The sequence below is a fragment of the Anomaloglossus baeobatrachus genome, chromosome 4 (genome assembly GCF_048569485.1).
Source record: "Anomaloglossus baeobatrachus isolate aAnoBae1 chromosome 4, aAnoBae1.hap1, whole genome shotgun sequence".
NCBI lineage: Eukaryota > Metazoa > Chordata > Amphibia > Anura > Aromobatidae > Anomaloglossus > Anomaloglossus baeobatrachus.
This window is the reverse complement of record NC_134356.1, coordinates 336,784,870-336,806,803: the sequence shown is the minus strand read 5'-3', so window position 1 is coordinate 336,806,803 and position 21,934 is coordinate 336,784,870.

Sequence of the window (21,934 nt, the reverse complement as noted above, 5' to 3'; positions counted from 1 at the left end):
AGATGGTTACCCCTTGAGTTCAGATAGTATTTCGTGGCCTCCAAACCTGCAGAATGTGGGATTGACGAATAAAGGGCCTCAACATCCACACTGCACAAAAGCATTCCCTCCTCAAGGAAAATATCATCAATTTTTTTCAAAAAATCTGTCGTATCCCCCAGATACGAGTTTAATGAGACAACAAACGGCCGTAAAATTTTATCCACGTAAACACTTAACTTCTCGGTAAGGCTGCCCACACCTGACACAATCGGGCGACCCTTCAAAGGGGACAGCCCCTTGTGGACTTTGGGCAAAGTGTAGAAAGTTGCCATTACCGGAAAAGGGGGAAAGAGATAATCATGTTCATTTTTATCAATGATACCATCTTCTAGGGCTTCCGCCAGGAGACTCTTCAATTCGTCTCTGAAGCCTGGGATAGGGTTAGACGAAAGGCGGGTATAACAATCTTCATCCTTTAGAATATCCCAACAGAGATTCCTGTACATCTGGGTGTCCAGTATCACCACATTGCCCCCTTTGTCAGAGGGCTTTATGGTGATACTGGAGTCCTGTTCCAAAGCCCGAAGACTATCCATCTCGGCCTTTGTAAGATTAAATTTAACGCCCCAAGAGTTGTAGCCTTTTTGTATGTCCTCAGTCACCAAGTTGACAAAAATGTCAACTACATCCACTAAGGAGGTGTTAGGCGGCATCCTATTGCTCTTGTTTTTAAGGTTCGTAAATGGGCCCTCTCCATAATCATTGGGATTTCTATCGTCAAGATGAAACAGGAGACGTACGTCCTGTAAGAGATCCTCAGATATACCCAACTCATTGGCAGATTTTTCTGCTTCCCTCCCATGAAAGATCTTCCATTTAAGGAGTCTAGCAAAGAGATGTAAGTCCTTGATAGCCCCAAACTCCTCAAAATTGGAAGTAGGTACGAAAGAAAGTCCCCTGTTCAGCACCTGTAACTCAGTTGCACTCAAGATCTTGGAGGATAAATTAACTATCTGAGGAGCCTTCATGACTGCAGATGTTGCTGATTCTTGCTTCTCAGATAGTATTGGCTGTCTAAAAAACCGCCCCTTCCTGAGGCCTGTGCTGACCCTCGTCCTGGTCTACCCCTACCACCGGGTTTCTTAAAGCGCTGCTGTGGACGAAAATTACTATTATTGTTACCGCCCTCACCATCAGACAATTCAGCATCCGTGGATGAGATATCAGTATCATACGTTCTCACCCCACGGTTATTAGTGTAAACATAGACTCTGTTATCTTTAAAATCTTGTAGATCCCTGATAAAGAATCTATGTTTACGTTCCTTTAGCTTGTACTGGAACTTTTCAACAACCCCTTGAAGGGCTAATTCTTTTGTCTGAAACTCCGCCTCCCCAGAGAATTTCTTGGTAATCTCAATATTTTCTTTTAGTGATTCCTCAAGATTAACCAAATTTTTCTTCTCCTCCTCTAGCAGTAGTCTCATAAGTTTAAGAGAGCTCTCAGTAACCTCTTTCTCCCATTTGGCAAGAAAGTCAGCGTTTTTAAACCTATACCCCGGCTGTAGGGTAATCCTTAGATGACGTGGCACAATTTTTTCTTTCAAGTAGCTCTCCAAAGTCTGGACCTCCCACCATGCAATAATTCTTTCCTTGTAGACTTTGGTGAGGTCCTTGAACGCCCCGTTCAAGGTGGGTGTGTATCTTTTAAGGGTTAGATTCCTGTCTGAAAAGACCTCCCTGGCCTCGTTAACCCACTGTCTAGTATCGAGGTCAGAAGAAAGGAATCCTGCCATTTATCGGCACAAGTAATAATAATAATAGCAAAAACCTTAATGAAGTCCCCCTGGCAAGAGAGCAATAGATAGCAAGTGGGGTCAAAACAAGGATACAGAACTCCTAAAACATAACATTTATTGAATATGCAGATAAAAGGTGGACTGCCACCATAAAAGAATAAAAGATGTTTGTCAAGGGCTGCAGAATAAGCAATAACAGCCTCCAAACAAATCATACAAGGCACACACTACAGGAGGTATGAATACAAGTCACACTCAAACCTGCATTAATAGTAACAGCTAGGATGGTCGCTTCGTCAGAGTAAAACATCGATCGCAACCATTTAAACAGAAAAAAACGGCCTTACCGTATTTTTCTAGGGCATAAGACGATATGGCTCAAGATCAGGTGACCTCATATAGGTCCTACACAAATACCTTTACTTGGCTTGAACCATACCAAAGTACCTCCCGACGCGTTTCAAGGAATAATCATCAGGGGAGTCTTCTTAGGGTACAAATCGTCATATCAGTAATGATAACTGGACTGATAGACAGTCTATTTGTGTTTTTTGTATTTTGTGGGTTGGAATATTGTCTGATAGAACAATTGGCCTTTCTGTCTGAATTAGTATCTTTAGTGTGTCCTGGAAGATCTTGCGATCGTGTAGGCCCTGTGCACCTTTACTGGACACAAGGATTAATACCTTGTTGTTGTTATTTGATGTCGACATAGCCTGGTTAATAAGTGATCGTTTACCGTACACTTCCGGTTTTATTCGGACTATCGGCTTGCGTTCCAGGCTCTTGTCTATGACGTCGGCGGCGCATGTCTGTTGATGCGGCCGACGGGCATGATTGTGACGTCGTGGCTTCCGGCACGGTGTATGCTGGGACTGACGTCACGACGCTGCGGTGGACTTTCCGCGCATGCGCGGCCCCTATAAGAAGCGCGGTTTTCAAATTAACCGGCGCGGCACCTGCAGCTTGGCGTTCTTCCTTGCTGGACGTTATTTGGGGTAAGCAGCCTGGCGTATGATGCTATTCCTCATGTTTGTTTGATTGGATGGGCTGTAATCTATGATTTTCGTTTCACAGTCCGTCCATGGGGCAATTTTGACTGTCTATCAGTCCAGTTATCATTACTGATATGACGATTTGTACCCTAAGAAGACTCCCCTGATGATTATTCCTTGAAACGCGTCGGGAGGTACTTTGGTATGGTTCAAGCCAAGTAAAGGTATTTGTGTAGGACCTATATGAGGTCACCTGATCTTGAGCCATATCGTCTTATGCCCTAGAAAAATACGGTAAGGCCGTTTTTTTCTGTTTAAATGGTTGCGATCGATGTTTTACTCTGACGAAGCGACCATCCTAGCTGTGACTATTAATGCAGGTTTGAGTGTGACTTGTATTCATACCTCCTGTAGTGTGTGCCTTGTATGATTTGTTTGGAGGCTGTTATTGCTTATTCTGCAGCCCTTGACAAACATCTTTTATTCTTTTATGGTGGCAGTCCACCTTTTATCTGCATATTCAATAAATGTTATGTTTTAGGAGTTCTGTATCCTTGTTTTGACCCCACTTGCTATCTATTGCTCTCTTGCCAGGGGGACTTCATTAAGGTTTTTGCTATTATTATTATTACTTGTGCCGATAAATGGCAGGATTCCTTTCTTCTGACCTCGATACTAGACAGTGGGTTAACGAGGCCAGGGAGGTCTTTTCAGACAGGAATCTAACCCTTAAAAGATACACACCCACCTTGAACGGGGCTTTCGAGGACCTCACCAAAGTCTACAAGGAAAGAATTATTGCATGGTGGGAGGTCCAGACTTTGGAGAGCTACTTGAAAGAAAAAATTGTGCCACGTCATCTAAGGATTACCCTACAGCCGGGGTATAGGTTTTAAAACGCTGACTTTCTTGCCAAATGGGAGAAAGAGGTTACTGAGAGCTCTCTTAAACTTATGAGACTACTGCTAGAGGAGGAGAAGAAAAATTTGGTTAATCTTGAGGAATCACTAAAAGAAAATATTGAGATTACCAAGAAATTCTCTGGGGAGGCGGAGTTTCAGACAAAAGAATTAGCCCTTCAAGGGGTTGTTGAAAAGTTCCAGTACAAGCTAAAGGAACGTAAACATAGATTCTTTATCAGGGATCTACAAGATTTTAAAGATAACAGAGTCTATGTTTACACTAATAACCGTGGGGTGAGAACGTATGATACTGATATCTCATCCACGGATGCTGAATTGTCTGATGGTGAGGGCGGTAACAATAATAGTAATTTTCGTCCACAGCAGCGCTTTAAGAAACCCGGTGGTAGGGGTAGACCAGGACGAGGGTCAGCACAGGCCTCAGGAAGGGGCGGTTTTTTAGACAGCCAATACTATCTGAGAAGCAAGAATCAGCAACATCTGCAGTCATGAAGGCTCCTCAGATAGTTAATTTATCCTCCAAGATCTTGAGTGCAACTGAGTTACAGGTGCTGAACAGGGGACTTTCTTTCGTACCTACTTCCAATTTTGAGGAGTTTGGGGCTATCAAGGACTTACATCTCTTTGCTAGACTCCTTAAATGGAAGATCTTTCATGGGAGGGAAGCAGAAAAATCTGCCAATGAGTTGGGTATATCTGAGGATCTCTTACAGGACGTACGTCTCCTGTTTCATCTTGACGATAGAAATCCCAATGATTATGGAGAGGGCCCATTTACGAACCTTAAAAACAAGAGCAATAGGATGCCGCCTAACACCTCCTTAGTGGATGTAGTTGACATTTTTGTCAACTTGGTGACTGAGGACATACAAAAAGGCTACAACTCTTGGGGCGTTAAATTTAATCTTACAAAGGCCGAGATGGATAGTCTTCGGGCTTTGGAACAGGACTCCAGTATCACCATAAAGCCCTCTGACAAAGGGGGCAATGTGGTGATACTGGACACCCAGATGTACAGGAATCTCTGTTGGGATATTCTAAAGGATGAAGATTGTTATACCCGCCTTTCGTCTAACCCTATCCCAGGCTTCAGAGACGAATTGAAGAGTCTCCTGGCGGAAGCCCTAGAAGATGGTATCATTGATAAAAATGAACATGATTATCTCTTTCCCCCTTTTCCGGTAATGGCAACTTTCTACACTTTGCCCAAAATCCACAAGGGGCTGTCCCCTTTGAAGGGTCGCCCGATTGTGTCAGGTGTGGGCAGCCTTACCGAGAAGTTAAGTGTTTACGTGGATAAAATTTTACGGCCGTTTGTTGTCTCATTAAACTCGTATCTGGGGGATACGACAGATTTTTTGAAAAAAATTGATGATATTTTCCTTGAGGAGGGAATGCTTTTGTGCAGTGTGGATGTTGAGGCCCTTTATTCGTCAATCCCACATTCTGCAGGTTTGGAGGCCACGAAATACTATCTGAACTCAAGGGGTAACCATCTGTCTGGACATAGCGAGTTTGTACTCAAGGCTCTACGTTTCTGTTTAACTAAGAACGTGTTTGTATTCGACGGTAAGTACTTCCACCAGCGCAGGGGCACTGCGATGGGGAGTTGTTGTGCCCCATCGTATGCCAACTTGCTCCTGGGCTGGTGGGAGGAAACCGTCGTCTTTGGAGGTGATCTGGACACTGAGGATGTTGTGCTGTGGTTGAGGTACATCGATGATATTTTTGTCATCTGGAAGGGACCCGAAGCAGGGTTCCTGACTTTCATCGATGCCCTCAACCACAATGGGATTGGTCTACGTTTTACCTATGAGGTTAGCGGTGAGAGACTGGCCTTCTTGGACATCATGGTAGAGAAGGGGGAAGGTGGTCGTCTGATGACAAGCACCTTTAGGAAGCAAACTGCCTCAAATTCACTTTTGAGGTGGGAAAGTGCTCATCCCAAATCCCAGAAAAAGGGTATACCTAAGAGTCAGTTTGTCAGAATGCGACGCAATTGTTCTGAGGAATCTGGCTTTAGGGCACAGTCCCTTGACCTCATGGGGAGACTCAACGATAGAGGCTATCCCAGAAGGGTGGTCATGAACGCCTTTGATTCTGTGGCAAGGATGGATCGGGCTGCTGTGCTGAACCCAAGGCGTGAGCGGGAGGATCAAACAAGTACCCCACGGTTCATTACTACCTTCTCTAATGGTGCAAATGAATTGAGGCGCACTTTGACTAAATTTTGGCCCATTCTCAAAATGGATCCCGTACTTGATAAACATCCTTCTGACTATCCCTCTGTCACTTTTCGTAAAGCAAGATCACTTAGAGACAGGTTGGTGCACAGCCATTTTCGTGATAATCAGGTTGTTCGGGCTGACAACAACATCAGAGGTTGTTTCAAATGTCGGGATTGCGTCAATTGTAAACTAATTGAGGAGGGAAAGACTTTCAGCAGTGTAGGGAATGATAAGACTTTTGAAATCAGGTCCCTTATCACTTGCAGAACCAAGGGAGTAATCTACAGGATCCTTTGCTGCTGTGGTAAACAGTATGTTGGCAAGACCATTCGAGAGCTGCGCAGGAGGGTGGGGGAACACAAAAATGATATTCGTAAGAAAAATGACACATCCATAGCCAGGCATGTCAACAGCTATCATGGTGGGAGGGAGGATGCCATAAGAGTGATGGGCATTGATCACATCAGACCCCCAGTAAGAGGAGGCAACTGGGACAGATTACTACTGCGGAAGGAGTGCTTTTGGATTTATACCCTAAAGACTGAGGTACCGACTGGACTGAACGAACAACTGTCTTTCCTCCCTTTTTTAGATGCACCTTAGGGTAGGGTGCATCGTAGGAGGGATAGACTACGGTGAGTGGGGGCGCCATTGGCGTGGGGTTCTAGGGTGCCGACCTCCACAGGCTAGGTAGGGACAGTCTATGAGTTTAGGGTGTGTTCAGTATGCACTTAGGTTTTTTCCTTTTTCTTTTTAACTTATTGTCCATGACAGTTCTCCTCTAGAGTAGGGTATTGCCCCCTCTATATGGGACTCCTTTGCATATTTGAGTCTGAATTTAAACAAACCCCCCCCCCCCCCTTTCCTCAGTAACCTTTGTGTTTTTTGTATTTTGTGGGTTGGAATATTGTCTGATAGAACAATTGGCCTTTCTGTCTGAATTAGTATCTTTAGTGTGTCCTGGAAGATCTTGCGATCGTGTAGGCCCTGTGCACCTTTACTGGACACAAGGATTAATACCTTGTTGTTGTTATTTGATGTCGACATAGCCTGGTTAATAAGTGATCGTTTACCGTACACTTCCGGTTTTATTCGGACTATCGGCTTGCGTTCCAGGCTCTTGTCTATGACGTCGGCGGCGCATGTCTGTTGATGCGGCCGACGGGCATGATTGTGACGTCGTGGCTTCCGGCACGGTGTATGCTGGGACTGACGTCACGACGCTGCGGTGGACTTTCCGCGCATGCGCGGCCCCTATAAGAAGCGCGGTTTTCAAATTAACCGGCGCGGCACCTGCAGCTTGGCGTTCTTCCTTGCTGGACGTTATTTGGGGTAAGCAGCCTGGCGTATGATGCTATTCCTCATGTTTGTTTGATTGGATGGGCTGTAATCTATGATTTTCGTTTCACAGTCCGTCCATGGGGCAATTTTGACTGTCTATCAGTCCAGTTATCATTACTGATATGACGATTTGTACCCTAAGAAGACTCCCCTGATGATTATTCCTTGAAACGCGTCGGGAGGTACTTTGGTATGGTTCAAGCCAAGTAAAGGTATTTGTGTAGGACCTATATGAGGTCACCTAATCTTGAGCCATATCGTCTTATGCCCTAGAAAAATACGGTAAGGCCGTTTTTTTCTGTTTAAATGGTTGCGATCGATGTTTTACTCTGACGAAGCGACCATCCTAGCTGTGACTATTAATGCAGGTTTGAGTGTGACTTGTATTCATACCTCCTGTAGTGTGTGCCTTGTATGATTTGTTTGGAGGCTGTTATTGCTTATTCTGCAGCCCTTGACAAACATCTTTTATTCTTTTATGGTGGCAGTCCACCTTTTATCTGCATATTCAATAAATGTTATGTTTTAGGAGTTCTGTAAGTCTTTTTATGACAATATTAAAGTTGAGGCTTCTTCACCTTTTTTTTGGGCCACCATTTCCGACTAGTTTAACATGCTTCACATGGTGCTTGCATGGACATCTATGATCTCACTATTTCAAAGCTTACGAGCTGCCTCCACTACCGTGTTTGCACTCCAGAACTGATAGATCTTGTGATGATCCATATTGTTAACTCTTATATTTTGCTTCTGTTTCCACCTCTTGGCTTTTGAATAGATGGACGGACTTTATTTCATATTCTTCCAACTGTCATAGCACTCCAATGATGCTGTTTGGCAATTTTCTTGGCCGAGAGAGACCACTATCGATGAGCTGGATGCTGCTGCTCCTATTTTCTTCATAACTGCTCCTTGAATTGAACCAGTGACCTTTCGCTTGGCAATTAACCTAATAAAACTCTAAGCTATTAGGGAATGTGAGAACAGGTTGTAATTTGTAGTATAAATAAGAAAAACATTTTTCAAACACCAGGAGCAAAACAGTAACGATTCAGTTGCATGACAAGAATCTGCATAACTAATTATATACAAAATAGTTGCAAGTCAAATTTATGCATGAGGTAGCCAAGATGATTGTCTATAAAATGAAGGTAGTCTGAAAGCTGTAGTTATAAGAAGCCTGAAAGTCAAAAGTTGAAAATATTGTTTCCCTTTCACTCGTCACTGTACATATGGAGCCCAACTTTTGCCCTGATCTCCTATTCTGCGGCCAACATATAGGTTGTAGGCTTTCCTTATCATGGTAGTTAAGTTTCACCTTTGTGATGCAAAAGTGACTTCTCTGTATATTTAGCAAAAACTATCCACTTTGTTAATGCAAGAATGAGGCATATTTGAAAAAACATATAGAAACATGCTAGTATGCTATGAAACTAAGCTAAGAAATCCTAAAACTGTATATTTTACACAGAGAGCATTTCTAAAAGTAGGTAATGGAACTGTAATTAGTATTACATCACCCTACAGCCGCCTTCACACATCCGTGTGATGTCCGTTTTCACACGTACCAGAGACACGGACACACGTAGACCCATAAAAATCAATGGGTCTGCTCACACATCCGTGTTTTGACATGGACCATGTGTTCATGTGGAGCACATGCATGTCAGTGTGCTCCACATGGCGACAGTTCCATTTTCTTCCAGCAGCATGGGTGTCACACAGACAGCACACTGATGTGATCTGTGTGACATCAGTGTGATACGAACCAGAGAAAACACAGGTGACAAAAAAATAAATAATTTTTATACTTGCCTGTCTCCGGCGCTGCTGTCTCTGCCTCTGTTGTTACTTCCGGGCCGCTCATTATACTCATTGCATATTCACTGCCCTCAGCACGGATTTGGAAGTAACAGCAGCATGGGAGACAGCAGCGCTGGAGACAGGTAAGCATACCAGCTCATGCTGTTGGTGTGCTACCCGAATGTCACACGAATAGCACAGGGACAGGACACGCAACACACACACGTATTTACATGCGTACCTTCACCACGGATGGTGCAAAACATTAGTGTTTTGCACGGATGTGTGAAAGAGGCCTAAGATGATAGAATACTGGAGGCTCAATAGACTAAATAGATGTAATAGACTAGCTGCTAACAATGCAATAATAATGATGAAATAATAAAGATGCCATATTTCTAAAAACTTGCGTGAAAGTGTCATCAGTAATTATAACCTCCTTTTGACCTTGATAATTAGAACGAATTAGAAAATTTAAGGCACATACAGTTAGGTCCAGAAATATTTTGACAGTGACACAATTTTCGCGAGTTGGGCTCTGCATGCCACCACATTGGATTTGAAATTAAACCTCTACAACAGAATTCAAGTGCAGATTGTAACGTTTAATTTGAAGGTTTGAACAAAAATATCTGATAGAAATTGTAGGAATTGTACACATTTCTTTACAAACACTCCACATTTTAGGAGGTCAAAAGTAATTGGACAAATAAACCAAACCCAAACAAAATATTTTTATTTTCAATATTTTGTTGCGAATCCTTTGGAGGCAATCACTGCCTTAAGTCTGGAACCCATGGACATGACCAAACGCTGGGTTTCCTCCTTCTTAATGCTTTGCCAGGCCTTTACAGCCGCAGCCTTCAGGTCTTGCTTGTTTGTGGGTCTTTCCGTCTTAAGTCTGGATTTGAGCAAGTGAAATGCATGCTCAATTGGGTTAAGATCTGGTGATTGACTTGGCCATTGCAGAATGTTCCACTTTTTTGCACTCATGAACTCCTGGGTAGCTTTGGCTGTATGCTTGGGGTCATTGTCCATCTGTACTATGAAGCGCCGTCCGATCAACTTTGCGGCATTTGGCTGAATCTGGGCTGAAAGTATATCCCTGTACACTTCAGAATTCATCCGGCTACTCTTGTCTGCTGTTACGTCATCAATAAACACAAGTGACCCAGTGCCATTGAAAGCCATGCATGCCCATGCCATCACGTTGCCTCCACCATGTTTTACAGAGGATGTGGTGTGCCTTGGATCATGTGCCGTTCCCTTTCTTCTCCAAACTTTTTTCTTCCCATCATTCTGGTACAGGTTGATCTTTGTCTCATCTGTCCATAGAATACTTTTCCAGAACTGAGCTGGATTCATGAGGTGTTTTTCAGCAAATTTAACTCTGGCCTGTCTATTTTTGGAATTGATGAATGGTTTGCATCTAGATGTGAACCCTTTGTATTTACTTTCATGGAGTCTTCTCTTTACTGTTGACTTAGAGACAGATACACCTACTTCACTGAGAGTGTTCTGGACTTCAGTTGATGTTGTGAACGGGTTCTTCTTCACCAAAGAAAGTATGCGGCGATCATCCACCCCTGTTGTCATCCGTGGACGCCCAGGCCTTTTTGAGTTCCCAAGCTCACCAGTCAATTCCTTTTTTCTCAGAATGTACCCGACTGTTGATTTTGCTACTCCAAGCATGTCTGCTATCTCTCTGATGGATTTTTTCTTTTTTTTCAGCCTCAGGATGTTCTGCTTCACCTCAATTGAGAGTTCCTTAGACCGCATGTTGTCTGGTCACAGCAACAGCTTCCAAATGCAAAACCACACACCTGTAATCAACCCCAGACCTTTTAACTACTTCATTGATTACAGGTTAACGAGGGAGACGCCTTCAGAGGTAATTGCAGCCCTTAGAGTCTCTTGTCCAATTACTTTTGGTCCCTTGAAAAAGAGGAGGCTATGTATTACAGAGCTATGATTCCTAAACCCTTTCTCCGATTTGGATGTGAAAACTCTCATATTGCAGCTGGGAGTGTGCAATTTCAGCCCATATTATATATATAATTGTATTTCTGAACATGTTTTTGTAAACAGCTAAAATAACAAAACTTGTGTCACTGTCCAAATATTTCTGGCCCTGACTGTATACATTTTCAGCACCACAAAATTAGTTGAATTCAACTGTTTGGGTCTTGAACCAAATTGGCTATAGAACAGGGTTATATGTTCAGACTGCTATCCAGCAGCTATCTATTAGTACAAGCTCAGTGCTGCTCCCCACACCTTCAACTCTGCAATTGATAACGTACTTGTTTCTCTATTTATGGTGCTGTTCACACCCTAAGGATAGGTACACATGGCGAGTAAAACAGAGTGAGTGGAATGCGATAAAAAAAATTACACTCAACTCGAACCAATATTACTCTATGGGGCAGCTCCCATGAGCGATTTTTTTTTCAGCCCTAAATAGGACCGAGAAAACAATTGCATCATGCTACGGGTGGAATCCAATTCATTTTCATTCGCACCCATTCAAGTCTATAGCGGGCTTTACACGCTGTGATCTCGCTAGCGAGATCGCAAACGATCGTACCCGCCCCCGTCGGTTGTGCGACACGGGCATATCGCTGCCCGTGTCGCACAACCTCGCTTACCCCCGTCACACGCACTTACCTGCCCTGCGACGTCGCTCTGGCCGGCGAACCGCCTCCTTCCTAAGAGGGCGGGTCGAGCGGCGTCACAGCGACGTCACACAGCAGGCGGCCAATAGAGGCGGAGGGGCGGAGATGAGCGGGACGTAAACATCCCGCCTACCTCCTTCCTTCCTTCCGCATTGCCGGTGGATGGAGGTAAAGAGATGTACGTCGCTCCTGCAGTGTCACACACAGCGATGTGTGCTGCCGCAGGAGTGAGGAACAACATCACTAACATCATAAAAAGATTTTTTGTTTCAGGACGACCTCTCCACGGCAAACGATTTTGCCCTCTTTTGCGATCGTTTAAGTGTTACACGCTGCGATCTCGTTAATTATGCCGGATGTGCGTCACAAACACCGTGACCCCGTCGATAATTCATTAACGATATCGTAGCGTGTAAAGCCCGCTTTAGGGTGCAAGAGAAACATCGCACTGCACTCGTATTACACAGAGGTGCAGTGCGATATACACATCAGCTGATAATGGAGGAGATAGGGAGATTAGTCTCTTCCTCTCCTCCGCAGCTGTGACCTGATCGCAGGATCACATCACAGTATAATGACACTGAGCTCACACTCGTAGCACAGCGGGACCTGGGAGTCATTAGCATAATGTATCCGATGCACTCGCATCCAATGCTAAATGCCCGTGTGTCCTTATTCCTGGTGCTGACCATAGTTTCAACTGTGCTGTGTCAAATTTCCTGATAACCAGCACCTGTCAGCATTCTTGGTGCTAACCATACCTTCAACCCTACTGTGTCATTTTACCAGATAACCAAATCCTCCCAGCTTTACTGGTGCTGTCTGCATCTTCAACTCTTATGTGTCAGGTTATCTGATATTCCTGGTGCTGCCGAATCCTCATCTTTGTGGTTCTTGTCTGCTTCTACACGCCTGCAAAAAAGTATTAAAAAAAAAAGTATTAGATTACCTACACATTTCTGATGTTCTTGGGCTGTTCAAACATGTGACTTTGCTGCATCTAGTGCTTCCAGCTCCACCTATCTACTCTCCATCCTGCATATCCAGCACTATCATGTGCCATGCAGCAAGTGCACCACTGCTGCAACATCTCCTCCAGTCCGTGCTGCTCCTTTTGTTCTTCAGCTCAGAGAATCCACTTCACCAAGTTAGCCAGTAACAGTTTCAAGTTCCCTTGGTAAACCTTACCCATACATTGGTCTGGGCACACTGCTGAATCAATTGAAAGGGAATGCATAGTGTTGCTGTTTAGTGGGGGTCTGAGACCTTAGACCCCCACTAATTGTTCAAAATGCCACTCTGTAATGCACAGCTCCTGCATAAAGCATGCACACAGAGCGGTGTACAGGTTTAGTAGTAAGTTTATGGGTTTGTACACTATTCTCACAGGACCTAAACGCCCAGCAATTGGCAGCAATTTCCAGTTTCTACAATATGTAAAACATCTTTGGAAAGCATAGATACCCTTTAAGGTCCTTACATAGGGCTGCAGATATCTTTATTGTAGCAGGATTTTTCCTATCTTTGCCAATGCTTTACAGTCCCTGAGAGAAGTTCTGTCGCTTATCCATGTTATGTAAATAAAATCTTATAACCTGACTTTAAATTCATCCATTGGTTTCATAAATTACTCTTTTGAAAGCTGAAACCCTCCCAAATTTGATTTAGGTTATGAAAATAAAGTTGCTGCAAAGCTGAAATATTGATCATTTAGTGAACACAGAAAGGTCAGATTTTGTCAAGACAAAAGTTTTGTCGCCCACAGAAAGTAATGTGAAATTCAAACAAATAATTTACTTTTAATACAAAGATATGTTGCACAACATTGGTGAATGAAGTTGTGGTGCTATTAGAGCCATATTTAATATTTTGTGTTACTTTTGTGATGCCCTGGACTAGCCAGGTAGTCACAGATAGGGCCCCGCATTACACCAGTCCCTAACTAGGTAACAGCAGCCAACCACATAAAACCCTAGTCACCTCGCTCAGGGCTGGATGAACACACCAGGGGGTGGAGCCAGGCGGTTGGCCACGCCGACCGAGGAGTTCAGAGAGCCTGAGGGAGGAAAAACAGGAGTTCATTTCAGAGTGCAGTGGAGGAGGTCAGGCCTGGGTAACAATCGAAAAGGTAGTCCCGGCACACAGTGCAAGGAAAAAATTAGGACAAGTCCAGGTATGGTATGCTTGAACAAGGTTTTTTTATTTTTCACCAAAAAACGGTACTGCCCGCCCAACATTTCGGCTCATACAGGAGCCTTCACCAGGGGCCAAGAGTACTAAGACAAACATGGTATGAGAAAGAAAACAAACAGAAAGATTTTTACAATTTGCATCATGACATTGCATCAGGGGAAAACATGAAAGTAACCTATTTGGGAATAAGAAGATAAAGGGAGACAATTGTCGTAGTGTGGAGTGTGGAACAAAAGGATATAACCGCTAGGGATAAAAGTGGAAAATCTAAAGATATAATAGGAAAACAAGGACAAGAAGGGAACAAAGGAAGAGAAAGGAAGGAGGGGAAAGACAAGAAGAGAGGAGAGGGAAGCATAGGAAAACGAGAAAGGTACGAAGTAGTCAAAAAAGGCAAAAACTCATAGGGGACATACCCGAGGTAAATGGTTGTAATAAGAGATCTTATAGGTGCATCAGGGCCTGAAAACAGGAGGGAAAATCTGGGAGGAAGAAGGGAAGAAAAGGAGATACACTAAATGTAACAAAGTGAAAACAAGGGAGGAGAGAGGAGCATAGTAGTGGGACCATGATTGACTTACTTAGGAGAATCAGCTTAAGGAATACTTCGGTAAGAAGGTATTGTTGCTACATGTGAAGTAGACAAGGGGAGCACCTAGTGTGGAGACTATGAATAGTATAAAAGGAATGAGTTGGGGGAACAATAGTGATGAGAAAAGGGGGGGGGAGGATGATGGATACGTACCAATAAAAGGCTAGCATACAATGTGAAGGGGCTCACACGGTAGGTATGGGGTAGAAAATGAATGCTGCCAAATGAAAAGAGTGTCAGTAAAGGGTAATGTAGTGAAAATATATAGCAGGAATAGAGGGATAGAGAGTGGAAAATACATACCAATAAGACACTGTCATATATGTAATAGAATTACTGATCATATGTGCATTGTCTCTCCAGTAAAGGAGACAAACTCTAGCACAGCGCCACCTATTGGAAGTAGCGATCCTAAAAGTCACAAGTGGATTTTCAACAATCCATTGCAATATGACTCAGGATATATAAGCCAGATCAGAATCCCAATTTGCAGACACGGTGTTTCGGGGTGCTTGCCCCTCGTCAGTGCAAAGTATGGGGGTGTCTGATCTGGCTCATGAGAAAGCTATGTGGGGACCACGGGGGAACATATCATATGATCATATGTGGTATGGTAAATAAGTTGCCAAGGTGACATCAGTGGTACTAAAGGAAGAAAATAATAATGAGTGTAAAGGTATGTAGGTGACAATAGAAACAGGGAGAGGATAGGAACATACCTAAAAGTACTAGGATAAAGGTGAGAGCACCAGGGGAATACCTGCAATGTCATCAAGATATAAAGTAAGTCACATGGAAGAATCAGAAAAGAAACCATAGTGGGGCAGCATAGAGGAAACATCTTCCCAAATAGGTTATTATTTTCATGGTTTCCCCTGATGCAATGTCATGATGCAAATTATAAAAATCTTTCTGTTTGTTTTCTTTCTCATACCATGTTTGTCTTAGTACTCTTGGCCCCTGGTGAAGGTTCCTGTATGAGCCGAAACGTTGGGCGGGCAGTACCGTTTTATGCCCCAAATAGCTTATTATTTTCATGCTTTCCCCTGATGCAATGTCATGATGCAAATTGTAAAAATCTTTCTGTTTGTTTTCTTTCTCATACCATGTTTGTCTTAGTACTCTTGGCCCCTGGTGAATGCTCCTGTATGAGCCGAAACGTTGGGCGGGCAGTACCGTTTTTTGGTGAAAAATAAAAAAACCTTGTTCAAGCATACCATACCTGGACTTGTCCTAATTTTTTCCTTGCACTGTGTGCCGGGACTACCTTTTCGATTGACTACATTTTTTCCCCCGAGCACCAGGACTATAGCAGCTGAGCACTTTTGGCTTGGAGGCATACGGAGGCCTCTGCCTGCAGGAGTCGGAAAGACGGCTCGGTGGAACCGTGGTGGACCAGGACAGGGTAGTGGCCCGCCGGTACCGACCCGGGGAACCGACTCTGAAACCGGAGCACAAGAGGGGGTACTCAGACCCTGAAACGAGGTCTAGAAACTACTGGACTGAGTTAATTAACTGATTGCGGTCTGGACTTTAGGTCCTTTCCCACCCAAAGTCCCTCATAGAAGACAACAGCCCAACGAGGGGGATAGAAAGGAACCGCCAAGGCTCAGAGATCCCACGGGCCAGCGTCTGCGGACAAACGGGCTCTTCCGACATCCACAAGCCGGGGAGCGGACTCCTGACGTTGCAAGCGCAGGCAGCCCAACAATGAAAACAGGTGTAGAAGAAAGGTAGAGACCACCAACTGGGTGGGGGATCCCGACTGCAGCCGGCTGTGGGCACCGACCACCATCATCTTGGTTTACCAGAGACTCGAGTGTTTCATTCTAATAGTGAGTAGACCAGTGCCCTCCAGCCGCCCATCTCCCTGCACTGCCAAAACACCCCCAACGGGTCCCGGGGCCACCATCCCTGCCCACGGAGGGGTTAACAACTTGCTACATACCATCTCCCCCGGGTTCCCCGTAACTGCAGCGGTGGTGTCCACCTTCACCACATCCCGTGGGTGGCATCACAAACTTAAATCACGGCTCCGGCAATACACCTAAGTCCCCAAAACCGCCAACCCCATTTTGGTCGGAGTGACCGCAGGACCCCCGGGTCCGGAGACCCTCGAGCCACCCACTGAAGGTCCGGACCCGAGCGGCTCGGTTGCAGCCGAGAACTGGACAGCACACTTCCATGAGCTTGTAGGACTGTATCCATGAGGTTGAAAAATGATTCATACAATTTATTGATAAAGTCATCAGGAATAGCAAAGAATGCAGTCTTACATGCCTCCCAGAGTTCATCTAGATTCTTTGGTTTTGTCTTCCAAGCTTCCTGTTTCATCCTACCCCAAACATGCTCAATGATGTTCACGTCTGGTGACTGGGCTGGCCAGTCCTTGAGCACCGTGATCTTCTTTGCCAGGAGGAACTTTGTTGTAGAGATGGATGTACGAGATGGAGCACCATCCTGCTGCACAATTTGACCCCTTTTTATGATTGGGAATGTAAAAGGTAGCTAATACGTCTTGATATTTTAGGCTATTGATATTGCCTTCCACCTTGCAATGTTTTGCACACCCCCATACTGAATGCAACCCCAGACCATGATCTTTCCACCACCAAACTTAACTGTTTTCTGGATCCATACGAGCTCCAGTAGGTCTCCTGCAGTATTTGTGACAGCTGTCGTGTAATTCAACTGAAGACTCATCAGAGAAATCCACCTTCTGCCACTTTTCCAGTGTCCATCTGTTTAGCAGGCTGTGGGACTTTGCAAATGCCACACGGTTTTTTAATTGCCTTTTGTTTAATGCTGGCTTCTAGGCACTGATTCGAGCATGGAGGCCATTTTGAGACAGAATCCTACAAGCTGTTCTAGTTGACACAGGGATTTGAGGGGCCCAGGCCTGTTGGAGCTCTGCTGCAGTGGAAGATGGGTTGGCTTTGGATTTTCTAACCAACAAATGTTCCTCCTGAGCAGTTGTCTTGCGGGGTCTGCTGGACCTGGGCTTGTCAAAAACATCTCCAGTCTCTTCAAATCTTTTTTTAATTCTTTGTACTTGACGCTGAAACACATTAAAGGTGCCAGCCACCTCTGCAGTGGATCTGGTCTTCAGCCTCTTGATAATCAAGGCTTTGGTCACAGGGTTGATTTTTGGCATGTTGTCAGAGGTCAAGTTTTAGTTCAAGTGAAGGTCTAGGGTGCTGGGGTTTTTTTATACACACCCACTAATTAACCGATCATTTTGTGAGCACAGGTGAGTATGTAAACTAGGATTGGGTGCATTATATGATAAGGCGACAAAACTTTTGTTTTGGTAAAATCTGACCTTACTGTGTTCATTAAATGATCAATATTTCAGCTTTGCAGCAACTTTATTTTCATAACCTAAACCAAATTTGGGAGGGTTTCAGCTTTCAAAAGAGTAATTTATGAAACCAATGGATGAAATTAAAGTCAGGTTATAAGCTTTTATTTACATAACATGGATAAGCGACAGAACTTATGTCAGGAACTGTATATACGTACCTATTGTGTCAGTCATCTCTATGAGGAAACCGATAGAAGCTTCTTTCTATTATATTTATATTTGCATTATAATATATAAGCCCTCTGGGTTAGAGAATTCAGATCCTGAGAAACGTTACATTTATTAATTTTGGAAGCCTGTCAATTGAAACGTAGTGTGTAAAGCATAATGCCTGGAAGTGCTTAAGAAGACTGAAAAGAGACAATGATTATGCTTTGTGTGCCCTGTCAGGGATATTCTCACAGCCTTAACATTAGAGGGGGCACTTGAGGACAGGAATGAGAGCCACAGATGTAGAAGGGATACTCTGCACAGTAATACACTACACTAATAGTCCTGCTTAGTACATTTTGTTCTTGGTGTGTCAGGTGGCATCGTTTTATACAATACAGTTTGGTACAAAATCATCAATTTCCTGAAAGGGTTAATTGAAATGTTGCCTTCAACTATTGTAGAACTACAAAGAGGGATAAAAAAAAGGAGTTAAACAAGTCTACTCATATAATTACTAATTAATATAATCACATAACACTCCATCGCTAGCTCCCATAATAAAGACAGAAGTATAGAAAGCAGAGCAGAGTGCCCTATTGCATTGGTATGAGCAGTCAGACCAAGAGAACACACATGCATTCAAAACAGTTTAAATGTTTTCCATAACTTCAATAAGAAAGAGTTCTTTACAGTTAGAGCAGTCAGACTGTGTAATGCCCTACCACAAGAGGTAGTAATGGCAGATACTATAACAGCCTTTTAAAATGGGCTGGATGATTTCCTCAGTACAGTGGTGAACACAGACAGAAAAGGATCCCTGTGCAAGAACAATATATGGGTCTTTTGCAGCCCAAAAACACATGGAATTGCACAATTCCTCCTGCTGTGGAGGTACAAATGGGCCCCAAACCTCCTGGGCCCCTGTGCGGCTGCACCAATGATATGTCTGTCCCTGCCGCAGTACACATAACATTGTCGGTTATAAATGATTTAGTGACAAAATGTATAATTGATGGAGGAAGGTTGAACTAGATAGACCTAGATCTTTTTTCAACCTATGTAACTATGTATTACTGATACAGAAGTGTGCAATTAGTTTTTGTTATGGGATTTTATGAGTCAACTTAGTACAGGGGCTCCTACACTGGCCCTAGGGCTAGGGTGGCCCCAGCTATCCCTGTTCCAAAAGATATGTCTAATGGTGACGATGTTTGGGACGCCTTCCCAACCCTAGCTACTGAATAGCCCTGGTCTATACCCCCTCTCTTCCACCCCCGGGGAGGGCCGGGACAGGCATGGTTTATCCCACACAAAAGACAGAGAGGGAAAAATTAAAACTCTAACTCACTGCACACACACAGACAATACGTGTTTAGGAGGAAATAAAGAATCAGGGAGGAAATAAACAGACGACAAGAATATTTCCAAAAACACACCAAATAGCGCACAGGAGATCACCAGAACAAGATCACCACAGCACAAGGATCGGCTTAACAAATTAAGCTATAATCGGCATGGGGGAACAGGTGTCATCATGTTTTAAAGGGTGGAGGTGGTTTTGATAGGTCTCCAGTAAACGGTGACCTTAGCAGCAATCCACAGGCTAGCAGAAATTACAGTGCCTTGTGAAAGCATTCGGCCCCCTTGAATGCTTCAACCTTTTTCCCACATTTCAGGCTTCAAATATAAAGATAAAAATTTTAAATTTTATGGTGAAGAATCAACAACAAGTGGGACACAATTGTGAAGTTGAACTAAATTTATTGCTTATTTTAAACTTAAAAAAATAATAATAAAACAACTGAAAATTGGGGCGTCTAATATTATGCGTCCCTTTTAAGTTAATACTTTGTAGCGCCACCTTTTGCTGCAATTACAGCTGCAAGTTGCTTGGGGTGTGTATCTATCAGTTTTGCACATCGAGAGACTGAAATTCTTGCCCATTCTTCCTTTGCAAATAGCTCGAGCTGAGTGAGGTTGGATGGAGAGCGTTTGTGAACAGCAGTTTTCAGCTCTTTCCTCAGATTCTCGATTGTATTCAGGTCTGGACTTTGACTTGGCCATTCTAACACCTGGATATGTTTATTTGTGAACCATCCTATTGCAGATTTTGCTTTATGTTTTGGATCATTGTCTTGTTGGAAGACAAAAATCTCCGTCCCAATCTCAGGTCTTTTGCAGACTCCAACAGGTTTTCTTCAAGAATGGTCCTGTATTTGGCTCCATCCATCTTCCCATCAATATTAACCATCTTCCCTGTCCCTGCTGAAGAAAAGCAGGCCCAAACCATGATGCTGCCACCACCATGTTTGACAGTGGGGATGGTGTGTTCAGGGTGATGAACTGTGTTGCTTTTACACCAAACATATCGTTTGGCATTGTGCCCAAATAATTCAATTTTGGTTTAATCTGACCAGAGCACCTTCTTCCACATGTTTGGTGTGCCTCCCAGGTGGCTTGTGGCAAACTTTCAACGACACTTTTTATGGATATCTTTGAAAAATGGCTTTCTTCTTGCCACTCTTCCATAAAGGCCAGATTTGTTCAATGTACGACTGATTGTTGTCCTATGGACAGACTCTCCCACCTCAGCTATAGATCTCTGCAGTTCATCCAGAGTGATCATGGGCCTCTTGGCTGCATCTCTGATCAGTCTTCTCCTTGTTTGACATGAAAGTTTGGATGGACAGTCGGGTCTCGGTGGATTTGCAGTGGTATGATGCTCCTTCCATTTCAATATGATCACTTGCACAGTGCTCCTTGGAATGTTTAAAGTTTTGGAAATCTTTTTGTAACCAAATCCAGCTTTAAACTTCTCCATAACAGTATCATGGACCTGCCTGTTGTGTTCCTTGGTCTTCATGATGCTATCTGCACTTTAAACACAACACTAAAACAATGAGACTATCACAGAGCAGGTGCATTTAAACAGAGACTTGATTACACACAAGTGGCTTATATTTATCATCATCAGTCATTTAGGACAACATTGGATCATTCAGAGATCCTCAATGAACTTCTGGAGTGAGTTTGCTACACTGAAAGTAAAGGAGACGAATAATATTGCACGCCCCACTTTTCAGTTTTTTGGTTTTTTTTAAGTTTAAAATAAGCAAAACATTTTGTTCAACTTCACAATTGTGTCCCACTTGTTGTTGATTCTTCACCATAACATTACATTTTTTATCTTTATGTTTGTAGCCTGCAATGTGGGAAAAAGGTTGAAAAATTCAAGTGAGCTTAACACTTTCGCAAGGCACTGTAACTCCTGCTAGACTGATCACTGATCAGCACACAACTAGTAGACGACACCCAAGTCTGACTGTGCAACTCAAAAGCACCAGGGAAGCCATAGTGTGACGTGTCAGAGTCTGCAGTGTGAACAGGGTCAGAAGTTACCATGACACTTGTTGAATTTAGAGCTGAACATCGTGTGACAGTTTTCCCAAGAGGCTACATAAGAGAACGTGACTGTGGGGGCTGAACAAAAGGACGAAACTTAATTCTGCTCATCATTATTATTTTATATACTTTTTTCAATTAAATTTGTATTCCCAAGTTCTTTAATTGCTTTAAATAGTTAAACCCCATGAAAATAAGAAAGTTTACAAATTGACTTGGTTTTTCTATCATCTGTCATTCTCCTACTTTTATCTTTTATAGTGTAAAGCTCGTTTCCATTGAGCTAGCCCTCCAAACTTTGGCCAAAAGTGTGTGATTGCTATATTTCAGGAGATATGTTAACCCTTAACACACTAGCCAACCCTTCCCCAACCCAATGATTGAGGAGTTAAGTGCGCATATCCCTCCTTCCCCTCTCATCTTTTGTGCGCCTGTCCAAATGACTTGTTATCTGTATGTGTAAATATAATAATATGAATGTTCAC